Raw genomic sequence first — 20,026 nt, forward strand, 5'->3', positions numbered from 1 at the left:
CGGAATCGACACCATTTTAACTGATTCACACAAATAAAACGCAAAGCCAATCCTTCTTAATTGTAAACATGAACACTATTCTAGTCATTCCAAGGCTTTGGACACCTATTCTGAGCTCTGTAAGCATGAACTCTTAATATGTGAAAGCACAGTCCCGTGAAAACGCCACCGGAAGTACCCGGAGTTGAAAATATTACCGTTATATTTGTCATTTCACAGTTTTACCAAAATTCTGAGCTCTGTAAGCATAAACTCTTAATATTTGAAAGCACAGTCCCCTGAAAACGCCACCGGAAGGATCCGGAGTTGTAAATATTCCCAGTATTTTCGTCATTTCACAGCTTTCCCCTGGAAACTTCCGTGATTGAATACGACAGTAAATGTAGTAAGAATCTATTTACGTGTACTTGAGGTGTTTCTTACACGTTTATAATCATTTCTGGGAACTACCATTGTATATTTTAACAGTTTTAACACAATTAGACAGTTTGCTTAGAAGTATTTCCCGGAATCGTCACCATTTCAACTGATTCACACAGAAAAACGCCAAAGCCAATCCTCCGTAATTGTAAACATAAACACTATTTTAGTCATTCCAAGGCTTTGGACACCTATTCTGAGCTCTGTAAGCATGAACTCTTAATATTTGAAAACACAGTTCCGTGAAAACGCCACCGGAAGGACCCGGAATTGTAAATATTACCAGTATTTTAGTCATTTCACAGTTTTACCAAAATTGTGAGCTCTGTAAGCATGAACTCTTAATATTTGAAAGCACAGTCCCGTGAAAACGCCACCGGAAGGACACGCAGTTGTAAATACTACCAGTATTTTCATCATTTCACAGCTTTCTACTGGAAACCTCCATCATTGAATAGGACAGTAAATGTAGTAAGAATCTATTTATGTGTACTTGAGGTTTTTCTTACACATTCTTAATCATTTCTGGGAACTATCATTGTGTATTTTAACAGTTTTACCAAAATTAGACAGTTTGCTTAGAAGTATTTACCGGAATCGTCACCATTTCAACTGATTCACACAGAAAAACGCCAAGGCCAATCCTCCTTAATTGTAAACATAAACACTGTTCTCACATTCCAAGGCTTTGGCCACCTATTCTGAGCTCTGTAAGCATGAACTTTTAATATTTGAAAGCACAGTCCCCTGAAAACGCCACCGGAAGTACCCGGAGTTGTAAATACTACCAGTATTTTCGTCATTTCACAGCTTTCACCTGGAAACCTCTTTGATTGAATAGGAGAGTAAATGTAGTAAGAATCTATTTACGTGTACTTGAGGTGTTTCTTATACGTTCTTAATCATTTCTGGGAACTACCATTGTATATTTTAACAGTTTTAACACAATTAGACAGTTTGCTTAGAAGTATTTCCCGGAATCGTCACCATTTCAACTGATTCACACAGAAAATCGCCAAAGCCAATCCTCCGTAATTGTGAACATAAACACTATTCTAGTCATTCCAAGGCTTTGGACACCTATTCTGAGCTCTGTAAGCATGAACTCTTAATATTTGAAAACACAGTTCCGTGAAAACGCCACCGGAAGGACCCGGAGTTGTAAATATTACCAGTATTTTAGTCATTTCACAGTCTTACCAAAATTGTGAGCTCTGTAAGCATGAACTCTTAATATTTGAAAGCACAGTCCCGTGAAAACGCCACCGGAAGGACACGCAGTTGTAAATATTACCAGTATTTTCGTCATTTCACAGCTTTCTACTGGAAACCTCCATCATTGAATAGGACAGCAAACGTAGTAAGAATCTATTTACGTGTACTTGAGGTGTTTCTTACACGTTTATAATCATTTCTGGGAACTATCATTGTGTATTTTAACTGTTTTAGAAAAATTAGACAGTTTGCTTAGAAGTATTTACCGTCATCGTCACCATTTTAACTGAATAACACAAAAAAACGCCAAAGCCAATCCTCCTTAATTGTAAACAGAAACACTATTCTCATCATTCCAAGGCTTTAGACACCAATTCTGATCTCTGTAAGCATGAACTCTTAATATTTGAAAGCACAGTCCCCTGAAAACGCCACTGGAAGTACCCAGAGTTGTAAATATTACCAGTATTTTCGTCATTTCACAGCTTTCTAATGGAAACCTCCATCATTGAATAGGACAGTAAATGTAGTAAGAATCTATTTACGTGTACTTGAGGTGTTTCTTACACGTTCTTAATCATTTCTGGGAACTACCATTGTATATTTTAACAGTTTTAACACAGTTAGACAGTTTGCTTAGAAGTATTTCCGGAATCGTCACCATTTCAACTGATTCACACAGAAAAACGCCAAAGCCAATCCTCCGTAATTGTAAACATAAACACTATTCTAGTCATTCCAAGGCTTTGGACACCTATTCTGAGCTCTGTAAGCATGAACTCTTAATATTTGAAAACACAGTTCCGTGAAAATGCCACCGGAAGGACCCGGAGTTGTAAATATTACAAGTATTTTAGTCATTTCACAGTTTTACCAAAATTGTGAGCTCTGTAAGCATGAACTCTTAATATTTGAAAGCACAGTCCCGTGAAAACGCCACCGGAAGGACCCGCAGTTGTAAATATTACCAGTATTTTCGTCATTTCACAGCTTTCTACTCGAAACCTCCATCATTGAATAGGACAGCAAACGTAGTAAGAATCTATTTACGTGTACTTGAGGTGTTTCTTACACGTTTATAATCATTTCTGGGAACTATCATTGTGTATTTTAACTGTTTTACAAAAATTAGACAGTTTGCTTAGAAGTATTTACCGTCATCGTCACCATTTTAACTGATTAACACAAAAAAACGCCAAAGCCAATCCTCCTTAATTGTAAACAGAAACACTATTCTCGTCATTCCAAGGCTTTAGACACCAATTCTGATCTCTGTAAGCATGAACTCTTAATATTTGAAAGCACAGTCCCGTGAAAACGGCACCAGAAGTACCCAGAGTTGTAAATATTACCAGTATTTTCGTCATTTCACAGCTTTCCACTGGAAACTTCCGTGATTGAATACGACAGTAAATGTTCTAAGAATCTATTTACGTGTACTTGAGGTGTTTCTTACACGTTCTTAATCATTTCTGGGAACTATCATTGTGTATTTTAACAGTTTTACCAAAATTAGACAGTTTGCTTAGAAGTATTTACCGGAATCGTCACCATTTCAACTGATTCACACAGAAAAACGCCAAAGCCAATCCTCCTTAATTGCAAACGTAAACACTATTCTCGTCATTCCAAGGCTTTAGACACCAATTCTGATCTCTGTAAGCATGAACTCTTAATATTTGAAAGCACAGTCCCGTGAAAACGCCACCGGAAGGACCCGCAGTTGTAAATATTACCAGTATTTTCGTCATTTCACAGCTTTCTACTCGAAACCTCCATCATTGAATAGGACAGCAAACGTAGTAAGAATCTATTTACGTGTACTTGAGGTGTTTCTTACACGTTTATAATCATTTCTGGGAACTATCATTGTGTATTTTAACTGTTTTACAAAAATTAGACAGTTTGCTTAGAAGTATTTACCGTCATCGTCACCATTTTAACTGATTAACACAAAAAAACGCCAAAGCCAATCCTCCTTAATTGTAAACAGAAACACTATTCTCGTCATTCCAAGGCTTTAGACACCAATTCTGAGCTCTGTAAGCATGAACTCTTAATATTTGAAAGCACAGTCCCGTGAAAACACCACCGGAAGTACCCGGAGTTGTAAATACTACCAGTATTTTCGTCATTTCACAGCTTTCTACTGGAAACCTCCATCATTGAATAGGACAGTAAATGTAGTAAGAATCTATTTATGTGTACTTGAGGTTTTTCTTACACGTTCTTAATCATTTCTGGGAACTATCATTGTGTATTTTAACAGTTTTACCAAAATTAGACAGTTTGCTTAGAAGTATTTACCGGAATCGTCACCATTTCAACTGATTCACACAGAAAAACGCCAAGGCCAATCCTCCTTAATTGTAAACATAAACACTGTTCTCACATTCCAAGGCTTTGGCCACCTATTCTGAGCTCTGTAAGCATGAACTTTTAATATTTGAAAGCACAGTCCCCTGAAAACGCCACCGGAAGTACCCGGAGTTGTAAATACTACCAGTATTTTCGTCATTTCACAGCTTTCACCTGGAAACCTCTTTGATTGAATAGGAGAGTAAATGTAGTAAGAATCTATTTACGTGTACTTGAGGTGTTTCTTACACGTTCTTAATCATTTCTGGGAACTACCATTGTATATTTTAACAGTTTTAACACAATTAGACAGTTTGCTTAGAAGTATTTCCCGGAATCGTCACCATTTCAACTGATTCACACAGAAAAACGCCAAAGCCAATCCTCCGTAATTGTAAACATAAACACTATTCTAGTCATTCCAAGGCTTTGGACACCTATTCTGAGCTCTGTAAGCATGAACTCTTAATATTTGAAAACACAGTTCCGTGAAAACGCCACCGGAAGGACCCGGAGTTGTAAATATTACCAGTATTTTAGTCATTTCAGAGTCTTACCAAAATTGTGAGCTCTGTAAGCATGAACTCTTAATATTTGAAAGCACAGTCCTGTGAAAACGCCACCGGAAGGACACGCAGTTGTAAATATTACCAGTATTTTCGTCATTTCACAGCTTTCTACTGGAAACCTCCATCATTGAATAGGACAGCAAACGTAGTAAGAATCTATTTACGTGTACTTGAGGTGTTTCTTACACGTTTATAATCATTTCTGGGAACTATCATTGTGTATTTTAACTGTTTTAGAAAAATTAGACAGTTTGCTTAGAAGTATTTACCGTCATCGTCACCATTTTAACTGAATAACACAAAAAAACGCCAAAGCCAATCCTCCTTAATTGTAAACAGAAACACTATTCTCATCATTCCAAGGCTTTAGACACCAATTCTGATCTCTGTAAGCATGAACTCTTAATATTTGAAAGCACAGTCCCCTGAAAACGCCACTGGAAGTACCCAGAGTTGTAAATATTACCAGTATTTCCGTCATTTCACAGCTTTCTAATGGAAACCTCCATCATTGAATAGGACAGTAAATGTAGTAAGAATCTATTTACGTGTACTTGAGGTGTTTCTTACACGTTCTTAATCATTTCTGGGAACTACCATTGTATATTTTAACAGTTTTAACACAGTTAGACAGTTTGCTTAGAAGTATTTCCGGAATCGTCACCATTTCAACTGATTCACACAGAAAAACGCCAAAGCCAATCCTCCGTAATTGTAAACATAAACACTATTCTAGTCATTCCAAGGCTTTGGACACCTATTCTGAGCTCTGTAAGCATGAACACTTAATATTTGAAAACACAGTTCCGTGAAAATGCCACCGGAAGGACCCGGAGTTGTAAATATTACCAGTATTTTAGTCATTTCACAGTTTTACCAAAATTGTGAGCTCTGTAAGCATGAACTCTTAATATTTGAAAGCACAGTCCCGTGAAAACGCCACCGGAAGGACCCGCAGTTGTAAATATTACCAGTATTTTCATCATTTCACAGCTTTCTACTCGAAACCTCCATCATTGAATAGGACAGCAAACGTAGTAAGAATCTATTTACGTGTACTTGAGGTGTTTCTTACACGTTTATAATCATTTCTGGGAACTATCATTGTGTATTTTAACTGTTTTACAAAAATTAGACAGTTTGCTTAGAAGTATTTACCGTCATCCTCACCATTTTAACTGATTAACACAAAAAAACGCCAAAGCCAATCCTCCTTAATTGTAAACAGAAACACTATTCTCGTCATTCCAAGGCTTTAGACACCAATTCTGATCTCTGTAAGCATGAACTCTTAATATTTGAAAGCACAGTCCCGTGAAAACGGCACCAGAAGTACCCAGAGTTGTAAATATTACCAGTATTTTCGTCATTTCACAGCTTTCCACTGGAAACTTCCGTGATTGAATACGACAGTAAATGTTGTAAGAATCTATTTACGTGTACTTGAGGTGTTTCTTACACGTTCTTAATCATTTCTGGGAACTATCATTGTGTATTTTAACAGTTTTACCAAAATTAGACAGTTTGCTTAGAAGTATTTACAGGAATCGTCACCATTTCAACTGATTCACACAGAAAAACGCCAAAGCCAATCCTCCTTAATTGCAAACGTAAACACTATTCTCGTCATTCCAAGGCTTTAGACACCAATTCTGATCTCTGTAAGCATGAACTCTTAATATTTGAAAGCACAGTCCCCTGAAAACGCCACTGGAAGTACCCAGAGTTGTACATATTACCAGTATTTTCGTCATTTCACAGCTTTCTAATGGAAACCTCCATCATTGAATAGGACAGTAAATGTAGTAAGAATCTATTTACGTGTACTTGAGGTGTTTCTTACAAGTTCTTAATCATTTCTGGGAACTATCGTTGTGTATTTTAACAGTTTTACCAAAATTAGACAGTTTGCTTAGAAGTATTTACTGGAATCGCCACCATTTCAAATGATTCACACAGAAAAACGCCAAAGCCAATCCTCCTTAATTGTAAACATAAACACTATTCTCGTCATTCCAAGGCTTTAGACACCAATTCTGAGCTCTGTAAGCATGAACTCTTAATATTTGAAAGCACAGTCCCGTGAAAACGCCACCGGAAATACCCAGAGTTGTAAATATTACCAGTGTTTTCGTCATTTCACAGCTTTCTACTGGAAACCTCCATCATTGAATAGGACAGTAAATGTAGTAAGAATCTATTTACGTGTACTTGAGGTTTTTCTTACACGTTCTTAATCATTTCTGGGAACTATCATTGTGTATTTTAACAGTTTTACCAAAATCAGACAGTTTGCTTAGAAGTATTTACCGGAATCGACACCCTTTTAACTGATTCACACAAATAAAACGCCAAAGACAATTCTCCTTAATTGTAAACATAAACACTATTCTAGTCATTCCAAGGCTTTGGACACCTATTCTGAGTTCTGTAAGCATGAACTCTTAATATTTGAAAACACAGTCCCGTGAAAACGCCACCGGAAGTACCCGGAGTTGTAAATACTACCAGCATTTTCGTCATTCCACAGCTTTCACCTGGAAACCTCTGTGATTATATAGGACAGTAAATGTAGTAAGAATCTATTTACGTGTACTTGAGGTTTTTCTTACACGTTCTTAATCATTTCTGGGAACTATCCTTGTGTATTTTAACAGTTTTACCAAAATCAGACAGTTTGCTTAGAAGTATTTACCGGAATCGACACCCTTTTAACTGATTCACACAAATAAAACGCCAAAGACAATTCTCCTTAATTGTAAACATAAACACTATTCTAGTCATTCCAAGGCTTTGGACACCTATTCTGAGTTCTGTAAGCATGAACTCTTAATATTTGAAAACACAGTCCCGTGAAAACGCCACCGGAAGTACCCGGAGTTGTAAATACTACCAGCATTTTCGTCATTTCACAGCTTTCACCTGGAAACCTCTGTGATTATATAGGACAGTAAATGTAGTAAGAATCTATTTACGTGTACTTGAGGTGTTTCTTACACGTTCTTAATCATTTCTGGGAACTACCATTGTGTATTTTAACAGTTTTAACACAATTAGACAGTTTGCTTATCAATATTTACCGGAATCGTCACCATTTTAACTGATTCACACAAATAAAACGCAAAGCCAATCCTTCTTAATTGTAAACATAAACACTATTCTAGTCATTCCAAGGCTTTGGACACCTATTCTGAGCTCTGTAAGCATGAACTCTTAATATGTGAAAGCACAGTCCCGTGAAAACGCCACCGGAAGTACCCGGAGTTGAAAATATTACCGGTATATTCGTCATTTCACAGTTTTACCAAAATTCTGAGCTTTGTAAGCATAAACTCTTAATATTTGAAAGCACAGTCCCCTGAAAACGCCACCGGAAGGATCCGGAGTTGTAAATATTACCAGTATTTTCGTCATTTCACAGCTTTCCAGTAGAAACTTCCGTGATTGAATACGACAGTAAATGTAGTAAGAATCTATTTACGTGTACTTGAGGTGTTTCTTACACGTTCTTAATCATTTCTGGGAACTATCATTGTGTATTTTAACAGTTTTACCAAAATTAGACAGTTTGCTTAGAAGTATTTACTGGAATCGTCACCATTTCAACTGATTCACACAGAAAAACGCCAAAGCCAATAGTCCTTAATTGTAAACATAAACACTATTCTCGTCATTCCAAGGCTTTAGACACCAATTCTGAGCTCTGTAAGCATGAACTCTTAATATTTGAAAGCACAGTCCCGTGAAAACACCACCAGAAGTACCCGGAGTTGTAAGTATTACCAGTGTTTTCGTCATTTCACAGCTTTCTACTGGAAACCTCCATCATTGAATAGGACAGTAAATGTAGTAAGAATCTATTTACGTGTACTTGAGGTTTTTCTTACACGTTCTTAATCATTTCTGGGAACTATCATTGTGTATTTTAACAGTTTTACCAAAATCAGACAGTTTGCTTAGAAGTATTTACCGGAATCGACACCCTTTTAACTGATTCACACAAATAAAACGCCAAAGACAATTCTCCTTAATTGTAAACATAAACACTATTCTAGTCATTCCAAGGCTTTGGACACCTATTCTGAGTTCTGTAAGCATGAACTCTTAATATTTGAAAACACAGTCCCGTGAAAACGCCACCGGAAGTACCCGGAGTTGTAAATACTACCAGCATTTTCGTCATTTCACAGCTTTCACCTGGAAACCTCTGTGATTATATAGGACAGTAAATGTAGTAAGAATCTATTTACGTGTACTTGAGGTTTTTCTTACACGTTCTTAATCATTTCTGGGAACTATCCTTGTGTATTTTAACAGTTTTACCAAAATCAGACAGTTTGCTTAGAAGTATTTACCGGAATCGACACCCTTTTAACTGATTCACACAAATAAAACGCCAAAGACAATTCTCCTTAATTGTAAACATAAACACTATTCTAGTCATTCCAAGGCTTTGGACACCTATTCTGAGTTCTGTAAGCATGAACTCTTAATATTTGAAAACACAGTCCCGTGAAAACGCCACCGGAAGTACCCGGAGTTGTAAATACTACCAGCATTTTCGTCATTTCACAGCTTTCACCTGGAAACCTCTGTGATTATATAGGACAGTAAATGTAGTAAGAATCTATTTACGTGTACTTGAGGTGTTTCTTACACGTTCTTAATCATTTCTGGGAACTACCATTGTGTATTTTAACAGTTTTAAAACAATTAGACAGTTTGCTTATCAATATTTACCGGAATCGTCACCATTTTAACTGATTCACACAAATAAAACGCAAAGCCAATCCTTCTTAATTGTAAACATAAACACTATTCTAGACATTCCAAGGATTTGGACACCTATTCTGAGCTCTGTAAGCATGAACTCTTAATATGTGAAAGCACAGTCCCGTGAAAACGCCACCGGAAGTACCCGGAGTTGAAAATATTACCGGTATATTCGTCATTTCACAGTTTTACCAAAATTCTGAGCTCTGTAAGCATAAACTCTTAATATTTGAAAGCACAGTCCCCTGAAAACGCCACCGGAAGGATCCGGAGTTGTAAATATTACCAGTATTTTCGTCATTTCACAGCTTTCCAGTAGAAACTTCCGTGATTGAATACGACAGTAAATGTAGTAAGAATCTATTTACGTGTACTTGAGGTGTTTCTTACACGTTCTTAATCATTTCTGGGAACTATCATTGTGTATTTTAACAGTTTTACCAAAATTAGACAGTTTGCTTAGAAGTATTTACTGGAATCGTCACCATTTCAACTGATTCACACAGAAAAACGCCAAAGCCAATAGTCCTTAATTGTAAACATAAACACTATTCTCGTCATTCCAAGGCTTTAGACACCAATTCTGAGCTCGGTAAGCATGAACTCTTAATATTTGAAAGCACAGTCCCGTGAAAACACCACCAGAAGTACCCGGAGTTGTAAGTATTACCAGTGTTTTCGTCATTTCACAGCTTTCTACTGGAAACCTCCATCATTGAATAGGACAGTAAATGTAGTAAGAATCTATTTACGTGTCCTTGAGGTGTTTCTTACACGTTCTTAATCATTTCTGGGAACTATCATTGTGTATTTTAACAGTTTTACCAAAATTAGACAGTTTGCTTAGAAGTATTTACCGGAATCGACACCCTTTTAACTGATTCACACAAATAAAACGCCAAAGAAAATTCTCCTTAATTGTAAACATAAACACTATTCTAGTCATTCCAAGGCTTTGGAAACCTATTCTGAGTTCTGTAAGCATGAACTCTTAATATTTGAAAACACAGTCCCGTGAAAACGCCACCGGAAGTACCCGGAGTTTTAAATACTACCAGTATTTTCGTCATTTCACAGTTTTCTCCTGGAAACCTCTATGATTGAATAGGACAGTAAATGTAGTAAGAATCTATTTACGTGTACTTGAGGTGTTTCTTACACGTTCTTAATCATTTCTGGGAACTACCATTGTGTATTTTAACAGTTTTAACACAATTAGACAGTTTGCTTATCAGTATTTACCGGAATCGTCACCATTTTAACTGATTCACACAAATAAAACGCAAAGCCAATCCTTCTTAATTGTAAACATAAACACTATTCTAGTCATTCCAAGGCTTTGGACACCTATTCTGAGCTCTGTAAGATTGAACTCTTAATATGTGAAAGCACAGTCCCGTGAAAACGCCACCGGAAGTACCCGGAGTTGTAAATATTACCAGTATATTCGTCATTTCACAGTTTTACCAAAATTCTGAGCTTTGTAAGCATAAACTCTTAATATTTGAAAGCACAGTCCCGTGAAAACGCCACCGGAAGGATCCGGAGTTGTAAATATTACCAGTATTTTCGTCATTTCACAGCTTTCCAGTGAAACTTCCGTGATTGAATATGACAGTAAATGTAGTAAGAATCTATTTACGTGTACTTGAGGTGTTTCTTACACATTCTTAATCATTTCTGGGAACTATCATTGTGTATTTTAAGAGTTTTACCAAAATTAGACAGTTTGCTTAGAAGTATTTACTGGAATCGTCACCATTTCAACAGATTCACACAGAAAAACGCCAAAGCCAATCCTCCTTAATTGTAAATATAAACACTATTCTCGTCATTCCAAGGCTTTAGACACCAATTCTGAGCTCTGTAAGCATGAACTCTCAATATTTGAAAGCACAGTCCCGTGAAAACGCCACCGGAAATACCCAGAGTTGTAAATATTACCAGTGTTTTCTTCATTTCACAGCTTTCTACTGGAAACCTCCATCATTGAATAGGACAGTAAATGTAGTAAGAATCTATTTACGTGTACTTGAGGTTTTTCTTCCACGTTCTTAATCATTTCTGGGAACTATCATTGTGTATTTTAACAGTTTTACCAAAATTAGACAGTTTGCTTAGAAGTATTTACCGGAATCGTCACCATTTCAACTGATTCACACAGAAAAACGCCAAAGCCAATCCTCCTTAATTGCAAACGTAAACACTATTCTCGTCATTCCAAGGCTTTAGACACCAATTCTGATCTCTGTAAGCATGAACTCTTAATATTTGAAAGCACAGTCCCGTGAAAACGCCACTGGAAACAGCCAGAGTTGTAAATATTACCAGTATTTTCGTCATCTCACAGCTTTCTACTGGAAACCTCTATCATTGAATAGGACAGTAAATGTAGTAAGAATCTATTTACGTGTACTTGAGGTGTTTCTTACACGTTCTTAATCATTTCTGGGAAATATCATTGTGTAATTTAACAGTTTTTCCAAAATCAGACAGTTTGCTTAGAAGTATTTACCGGAATCGACACCCTTTTAACTGATTCACACAAATAAAAAGCCAAAGACAATTCTCCTTAATTGTAAACATAAACACTATTCTAGTCATTCCAAGGCTTTGGACACCTATTCTGAGCTCTGTAAGCATGAACTCTTAATATGTGAAAGCACAGTCCCGTGAAAACGCCACCGGAAGTACCCGGAGTTGAAAATATTACCGGTATATTTGTCATTTCACAGTTTTACCAAAATTCTGAGCTCTGTAAGCATAAACTCTTAATATTTGAAAGCACAGTCCCCTGAAAACGCCACCGGAAGGATCCGGAGTTGTAAATATTACCAGTATTTTCGTCATTTCACAGCTTTCCAGTAGAAATTTCCGTGATTGAATACGACAGTAAATGTAGTAAGAATCTATTTATGTCTACTTGAGGTGTTTCTTACACGTTCTTAATCATTTCTGGGAACTATCATTGTGTATTTTAACAGTTTTACCAAAATTAGACAGTTTGCTTATCAGTATTTACCGGAATCGTCACCCTTTTAACTAATTCACACAAATAAAACGCCAAGCCAATCCTTCTTAATTGTAAACATAAACACCATTCTAGTCATTCCAAGGCTTTGGACACCTATTCTGAGCTCTGTAAGCATGAACTCTTAATATGTGAAAGCACAGACCCGTGAAAACGCCACCGGAAGTAACCGGAGTTGTAAGTATTACCAGTATTTTCGTCATTTCACAGCTTTCTAATGGAAACCTCCATCATTGAATAGGACAGTAAATGTAGTAAGAATCTATTTACGTGTACTTGAGGTGTTTCTTACAAGTTCTTAATCATTTCTGGGAACTATCGTTGTGTATTTTAACAGTTTTACCAAAATTAGTCAGTTTGCTTAGAAGTATTTACTGGAATCGTCACCATTTCAAATGATTCACACAGAAAAACGCCAAAGCCAATCCTCCTTAATTGTAAACATAAACACTATTCTCGTCATTCCAAGGCTTTAGACACCAATTCTGAGCTCTGTAAGCATGAACTCTTAATATTTGAAAGCACAGTCAGGTGAAAACGCCACCGGAAATACCCAGAGTTGTAAATATTACCAGTGTTTTCTTCATTTCACAGCTTTCTACTGGAAACCTCCATCATTGAATAGGACAGTAAATGTAGTAAGAATCTATTTACGTGTACTTGAGGTTTTTCTTACACGTTCTTAATCATTTCTGGGAACTATCATTGTGTATTTTAACAGTTTTACCAAAATCAGACAGTTTGCTTAGAAGTATTTACCGGAATCGACACCCTTTTAACTGATTCACACAAATAAAACGCCAAAGACAATTCTCCTTAATTGTAAACATAAACACTATTCTAGTCATTCCAAGGCTTTGGACACCTATTCTGAGTTCTGTAAGCATGAACTCTTAATATTTGAAAACACAGTCCCGTGAAAACGCCACCGGAAGTACCCGGAGTTGTAAATACTACCAGCATTTTCGTCATTTCACAGCTTTCACCTGGAAACCTCTGTGATTATATAGGACAGTAAATGTAGTAAGAATCTATTTACGTGTACTTGAGGTTTTTCTTACACGTTCTTAATCATTTCTGGGAACTATCCTTGTGTATTTTAACAGTTTTACCAAAATCAGACAGTTTGCTTAGAAGTATTTACCGGAATCGACACCCTTTTAACTGATTCACACAAATAAAACGCCAAAGACAATTCTCCTTAATTGTAAACATAAACACTATTCTAGTCATTCCAAGGCTTTGGACACCTATTCTGAGTTCTGTAAGCATGAACTCTTAATATTTGAAAACACAGTCCCGTGAAAACGCCACCGGAAGTACCCGGAGTTGTAAATACTACGAGCATTTTCGTCATTTCACAGCTTTCACCTGGAAACCTCTGTGATTATATAGGACAGTAAATGTAGTAAGAATCTATTTACGTGTACTTGAGGTGTTTCTTACACGTTCTTAATCATTTCTGGGAACTACCATTGTGTATTTTAACAGTTTTAACACAATTAGACAGTTTGCTTATCAATATTTACCGGAATCGTCACCATTTTAACTGATTCACACAAATAAAACGCAAAGCCAATCCTTCTTAATTGTAAACATAAACACTATTCTAGACATTCCAAGGCTTTGGACACCTATTCTGAGCTCTGTAAGCATGAACTCTTAATATGTGAAAGCACAGTCCCGTGAAAACGCCACCGGAAGTACCCGGAGTTGAAAATATTACCGGTATATTCGTCATTTCACAGTTTTACCAAAATTCTGAGCTCTGTAAGCATAAACTCTTAATATTTGAAAGCACAGTCCCCTGAAAACGCCACCGGAAGGATCCGGAGTTGTAAATATTACCAGTATTTTCGTCATTTCACAGCTTTCCAGTAGAAACTTCCGTGATTGAATACGACAGTAAATGTAGTAAGAATCTATTTACGTGTACTTGAGGTGTTTCTTACACGTTCTTAATCATTTCTGGGAACTATCATTGTGTATTTTAACAGTTTTACCAAAATTAGACAGTTTGCTTAGAAGTATTTACTGGAATCGTCACCATTTCAACTGATTCACACAGAAAAACGCCAAAGCCAATAGTCCTTAATTGTAAACATAAACACTATTCTCGTCATTCCAAGGCTTTAGACACCAATTCTGAGCTCTGTAAGCATGAACTCTTAATATTTGAAAGCACAGTCCCGTGAAAACACCAACGGAAGTACCCGGAGTTGTAAGTATTACCAGTGTTTTCGTCATTTCACAGCTTTCTACTGGAAACCTCCATCATTGAATAGGACAGTAAATGTAGTAAGAATCTATTTACGTGTCCTTGAGGTGTTTCTTACACGTTCTTAATCATTTCTGGGAACTATCATTGTGTATTTTAACAGTTTTACCAAAATTAGACAGTTTGCTTAGAAGTATTTACCGGAATCGACACCCTTTTAACTGATTCACACAAATAAAACGCCAAAGAAAATTCTCCTTAATTGTAAACATAAACACTATTCTAGTCATTCCAAGGCTTTGGAAACCTATTCTGAGTTCTGTAAGCATGAACTCTTAATATTTGAAAACACAGTCCCGTGAAAACGCCACCGGAAGTACCCGGAGTTTTAAATACTACCAGTATTTTCGTCATTTCACAGTTTTCTCCTGGAAACCTCTATGATTGAATAGGACAGTAAATGTAGTAAGAATCTATTTACGTGTACTTGAGGTGTTTCTTACACGTTCTTAATCATTTCTGGGAACTACCATTGTGTATTTTAACAGTTTTAACACAATTAGACAGTTTGCTTATCAGTATTTACCGGAATCGTCACCATTTTAACTGATTCACACAAATAAAACGCAAAGCCAATCCTTCTTAATTGTAAACATAAACACTATTCTAGTCATTCCAAGGCTTTGGACACCTATTCTGAGCTCTGTAAGATTGAACTCTTAATATGTGAAAGCACAGTCCCGTGAAAACGCCACCGGAAGTACCCGGAGTTGTAAATATTACCAGTATATTCGTCATTTCACAGTTTTACCAAAATTCTGAGCTTTGTAAGCATAAACTCTTAATATTTGAAAGCACAGTCCCGTGAAAACGCCACCGGAAGGATCCGGAGTTGTAAATATTACCAGTATTTTCGTCATTTCACAGCTTTCCAGTGAAACTTCCGTGATTGAATATGACAGTAAATGTAGTAAGAATCTATTTACGTGTACTTGAGGTGTTTCTTACACATTCTTAATCATTTCTGGGAACTATCATTGTGTATTTTAAGAGTTTTACCAAAATTAGACAGTTTGCTTAGAAGTATTTACTGGAATCGTCACCATTTCAACAGATTCACACAGAAAAACGCCAAAGCCAATCCTCCTTAATTGTAAATATAAACACTATTCTCGTCATTCCAAGGCTTTAGACACCAATTCTGAGCTCTGTAAGCATGAACTCTTAATATTTGAAAGCACAGTCCCGTGAAAACGCCACCGGAAATACCCAGAGTTGTAAATATTACCAGTGTTTTCTTCATTTCACAGCTTTCTACTGGAAACCTCCATCATTGAATAGGACAGTAAATGTAGTAAGAATCTATTTACGTGTACTTGAGGTTTTTCTTCCACGTTCTTAATCATTTCTGGGAACTATCATTGTGTATTTTAACAGTTTTACCAAAATTAGACAGTTTGCTTAGAAGTATTTACCGGAATCGTCACCATTTCAACTGATTCACACAGAAAAACGCCAAAGCCAATCCTCCTTAATTGCAAACGTAAACACTATTCTCGTCATTCCAAGGCTTTAGACACCAATTCTGATCTCTGTAAGCATGAACTCTTAATATTTGAAAGCACAGTCCCGTGAAAACGCCACTGGAAACAGCCAGAGTTGTAAATATTACCAGTATTTTCGTCATTTCACAGCTTTCTACTGGAAACCTCTATCATTGAATAGGACAGTAAATGTAGTAAGAATCTATTTACGTGTACTTGAGGTGTTTCTTACACGTTCTTAATCATTTCTGGGAAATATCATTGTGTAATTTAACAGTTTTTCCAAAATCAGACAGTTTGCTTAGAAGTATTTACCGGAATCGACACCCTTTTAACTGATTCACACAAATAAAAAGCCAAAGACAATTCTCCTTAATTGTAAACATAAACACTATTCTAGTCATTCCAAGGCTTTGGACACCTATTCTGAGCTCTGTAAGCATGAACTCTTAATATGTGAAAGCACAGTCCCGTGAAAACGCCACCGGAAGTACCCGGAGTTGAAAATATTACCGGTATATTTGTCATTTCACAGTTTTACCAAAATTCTGAGCTCTGTAAGCATAAACTCTTAATATTTGAAAGCACAGTCCCCTGAAAACGCCACCGGAAGGATCCGGAGTTGTAAATATTACCAGTATTTTCGTCATTTCACAGCTTTCCAGTAGAAATTTCCGTGATTGAATACGACAGTAAATGTAGTAAGAATGTATTTACGTCTACTTGAGGTGTTTCTTACACGTTCTTAATCATTTCTGGGAACTATCATTGTGTATTTTAACAGTTTTACCAAAATTAGACAGTTTGCTTATCAGTATTTACCGGAATCGTCACCCTTTTAACTAATTCACACAAATAAAACGCCAAGCCAATCCTTCTTAATTGTAAACATAAACACCATTCTAGTCATTTCAAGGCTTTGGACACCTATTCTGAGCTCTGTAAGCATGAACTCTTAATATGTGAAAGCACAGACCCGTGAAAACGCCACCGGAAGTAACCGGAGTTGTAAGTATTACCAGTATTTTCGTCATTTCACAGCTTTCTAATGGAAACCTCCATCATTGAATAGGACAGTAAATGTAGTAAGAATCTATTTACGTGTACTTGAGGTGTTTCTTACAAGTTCTTAATCATTTCTGGGAACTATCGTTGTGTATTTTAACAGTTTTACCAAAATTAGACAGTTTGCTTAGAAGTATTTACTGGAATCGTCACCATTTCAAATGATTCACACAGAAAAACGCCAAAGCCAATCCTCCTTAATTGTAAACATAAACACTATTCTCGTCATTCCAAGGCTTTAGACACCAATTCTGAGCTCTGTAAGCATGAACTCTTAATATTTGAAAGCACAGTCCCGTGAAAACGCCACCGGAAATACCCAGAGTTGTAAATATTACCAGTGTTTTCTTCATTTCACAGCTTTCTACTGGAAACCTCCATCATTGAATAGGACAGTAAATGTAGTAAGAATCTATTTACGTGTACTTGAGGTGTTTCTTACACGTTCTTAATCATTTCTGGGAACTATCATTGTGTATTTTAACAGTTTTACCAAAATCAGACAGTTTGCTTAGAAGTATTTACCGGAATCGACACCCTTTTAACTGATTCACACAAATAAAACGCCAAAGACAATTCTCCTTAATTGTAAACATAAACACTATTCTAGTCATTCCAAGGCTTTGGACACCTATTCTGAGTTCTGTAAGCATGAACTCTTAATATTTGAAAACACAGTCCCGTGAAAACGCCACCGGAAGTACCCGGAGTTGTAAATACTACCAGCATTTTCGTCATTTCACAGCTTTCACCTGGAAACCTCTGTGATTATATAGGACAGTAAATGTAGTAAGAATCTATTTACGTGTACTTGAGGTTTTTCTTACACGTTCTTAATCATTTCTGGGAACTATCCTTGTGTATTTTAACAGTTTTACCAAAATCAGACAGTTTGCTTAGAAGTATTTACCGGAATCGACACCCTTTTAACTGATTCACACAAATAAAACGCCAAAGACAATTCTCCTTAATTGTAAACATAAACACTATTCTAGTCATTCCAAGGCTTTGGACACCTATTCTGAGTTCTGTAAGCATGAACTCTTAATATTTGAAAACACAGTCCCGTGAAAACGCCACCGGAAGTACCCGGAGTTGTAAATACTACGAGCATTTTCGTCATTTCACAGCTTTCACCTGGAAACCTCTGTGATTATATAGGACAGTAAATGTAGTAAGAATCTATTTACGTGTACTTGAGGTGTTTCTTACACGTTCTTAATCATTTCTGGGAACTACCATTGTGTATTTTAACAGTTTTAACACAATTAGACAGTTTGCTTATCAATATTTACCGGAATCGTCACCATTTTAACTGATTCACACAAATAAAACGCAAAGCCAATCCTTCTTAATTGTAAACATAAACACTATTCTAGACATTCCAAGGCTTTGGACACCTATTCTGAGCTCTGTAAGCATGAACTCTTAATATGTGAAAGCACAGTCCCGTGAAAACGCCACCGGAAGTACCCGGAGTTGAAAATATTACCGGTATATTCGTCATTTCACAGTTTTACCAAAATTCTGAGCTCTGTAAGCATAAACTCTTAATATTTGAAAGCACAGTCCCCTGAAAACGCCACCGGAAGGATCCGGAGTTGTAAATATTACCAGTATTTTCGTCATTTCACAGCTTTCCAGTAGAAACTTCCGTGATTGAATACGACAGTAAATGTAGTAAGAATCTATTTACGTGTACTTGAGGTGTTTCTTACACGTTCTTAATCATTTCTGGGAACTATCATTGTGTATTTTAACAGTTTTACCAAAATTAGACAGTTTGCTTAGAAGTATTTACTGGAATCGTCACCATTTCAACTGATTCACACAGAAAAACGCCAAAGCCAATAGTCCTTAATTGTAAACATAAACACTATTCTCGTCATTCCAAGGCTTTAGACACCAATTCTGAGCTCTGTAAGCATGAACTCTTAATATTTGAAAGCACAGTCCCGTGAAAACACCACCGGAAGTACCCGGAGTTGTAAGTATTACCAGTGTTTTCGTCATTTCACAGCTTTCTACTGGAAACCTCCATCATTGAATAGGACAGTAAATGTAGTAAGAATCTATTTACGTGTCCTTGAGGTGTTTCTTACACGTTCTTAATCATTTCTGGGAACTATCATTGTGTATTTTAACAGTTTTACCAAAATTAGACAGTTTGCTTAGAAGTATTTACCGGAATCGACACCCTTTTAACTGATTCACACAAATAAAACGCCAAAGAAAATTCTCCTTAATTGTAAACATAAACACTATTCTAGTCATTCCAAGGCTTTGGAAACCTATTCTGAGTTCTGTAAGCATGAACTCTTAATATTTGAAAACACAGTCCCGTGAAAACGCCACCGGAAGTACCCGGAGTTTTAAATACTACCAGTATTTTCGTCATTTCACAGTTTTCTCCTGGAAACCTCTATGATTGAATAGGACAGTAAATGTAGTAAGAATCTATTTACGTGTACTTGAGGTGTTTCTTACACGTTCTTAATCATTTCTGGGAACTACCATTGTGTATTTTAACAGTTTTAACACAATTAGACAGTTTGCTTATCAGTATTTACCGGAATCGTCACCATTTTAACTGATTCACACAAATAAAACGCAAAGCCAATCCTTCTTAATTGTAAACATAAACACTATTCTAGTCATTCCAAGGCTTTGGACACCTATTCTGAGCTCTGTAAGATTGAACTCTTAATATGTGAAAGCACAGTCCCGTGAAAACGCCACCGGAAGTACCCGGAGTTGTAAATATTACCAGTATATTCGTCATTTCACAGTTTTACCAAAATTCTGAGCTTTGTAAGCATAAACTCTTAATATT

This window comes from Myotis daubentonii, chromosome 16 (genome assembly GCF_963259705.1).
Source record: "Myotis daubentonii chromosome 16, mMyoDau2.1, whole genome shotgun sequence".
Classification (NCBI taxonomy): Eukaryota; Metazoa; Chordata; class Mammalia; order Chiroptera; family Vespertilionidae; genus Myotis; species Myotis daubentonii.